This window comes from Anoplopoma fimbria, unplaced genomic scaffold, assembly GCF_027596085.1.
Source record: "Anoplopoma fimbria isolate UVic2021 breed Golden Eagle Sablefish unplaced genomic scaffold, Afim_UVic_2022 Un_contig_2740_pilon_pilon, whole genome shotgun sequence".
Taxonomy (NCBI): domain Eukaryota; kingdom Metazoa; phylum Chordata; class Actinopteri; order Perciformes; family Anoplopomatidae; genus Anoplopoma; species Anoplopoma fimbria.
Genome location: NW_026554558.1, coordinates 43 through 1,557, shown reverse-complemented (window position 1 = coordinate 1,557; position 1,515 = coordinate 43). Strand labels below are relative to the sequence as shown.

The 1,515-nt window shown below is 46.7% G+C and overlaps 1 non-coding gene across 1 annotated transcript; it reads right to left on the bottom strand.

Annotated features, from left to right (window-relative positions):
- Positions 1 to 998: 998 nt before the first annotated feature.
- On the bottom strand, positions 999 to 1,071 carry trnak-cuu (transfer RNA lysine (anticodon CUU)). Its single transcript has one exon. It is a non-coding gene; the product is annotated as a tRNA-Lys (tRNA).
- Positions 1,072 to 1,515: the final 444 nt, after the last annotated feature.

Genomic DNA, 1,515 nt, shown 5'->3' with positions numbered 1-1,515 from the left:
AACCACATTCATCTCAGGTGAAGTCTAAACACAAAAACACCCGCCGAAGCCCAGGGCTGCAGAACCACGACCCTGGGATTAGAGTCTCTATGCCTCTACCATGCTAGGCTGGCCGGAGCCTGAAAAGTGCTCAAAAGTTGCTGGTTTCGGGCCCCAACACTGGGCCAGATATATTTTAAGCTACGGACTCACTACACGGGCCAAGGGTTGCACTTCGGTCCTGCAGCATGCACAACTCATAGACAATATCGAGTTAGAAATGAGGAGAGGGATCAAAGGCAGAGATTCAATGGGAATTGTGCTATCAAGGGAAGTGTGTTACGTTACAAAAAGAAGAGGAAGGCCATGAGCGGATCAGAAAAGTGTTTCGTCACGGTAAGTGTGGTCTTGCTTCGTGTCCGCCAAATGGTACAAGTTGCATCTCTCTGTGAACCCGCTATGTGGGAAGTAGATCTGACGTGGAACACATTCATCTCAGGTGAAGTCTAAACCTAAAACACAACGCCCAACGTGGGGCTCGAACCCACGACCCTGAGATTAAGAGTCTCATGCTCGAAAATGTTGTCACAATTGGTTAGCATCCTGAAAACCGTCTACCACCCATCCAACAATATGTTTGGTGAAAGGTAGAGCTACTTCAGTCAAAGACTTATACAAAGGTTTTCCAACGACATACAAAAGTAGATCATTGCTGCTGATGGCCATGAAACTCTTTAACGCATCCTCAGTCTTTAGCAAAGTATACATCGGCAGACTGGGATGCTCTGGTGCCCAATCGAATCTAATATAAACCCTCTCTTTGACGGACTGTTTTAGTTTGTGTGAGGGAAATGTCTTCATCGCATCCTGAACATCTTGCTGCTGCCACACCAAGTGTGGTCTTGCTTGCGTGTCCGCCAAATGGTACAAGTTGCATCTCTCTGTGAACCCGCTATGTGGGAAGTAGATCTGACGTGGAACACATTCATCTCAGGTGAAGTCTAAACCTAAAACACCAACGCCCAACGTGGGGCTCGAACCCACGACCCTGAGATTAAGAGTCTCATGCTCTACCGACTGAGCTAGCCGGGCCTAAAAAGTGCCAAAAAGTTACTGATTTCGAGCCCCAACCTGGGCAAATATATTTTAAGCTATGGACTACTGGGCTTAAGGGATGCCTTCAGTCCTGCAACATATGTCATAGACAATATCCTGAAAACCGTCTACCACCCATCCAACAATATGTTTGGTGAAAGGTAGAGCTACTTCAGTCAAAGACTTATACAAAGGTTTTCCAACGACATACAAAAGTAGATCATTGCTGCTGATGGCCATGAAACTCTTTAACGCATCCTCAGTCTTTAGCAAAGTATACATCGGCAGACTGGGGTGCTCTGGGGCCCAATCGAATCTAATATAAACCGTCTCTTTGACGGACTGTTTTAGTTTGAGTGAGGGAAATGTCTTCATCGCATCCTGAACATCTTGCTGCCCACACCAAGTGTGGTCCTGCTTGCGTGTCCGCCAAATGGTACA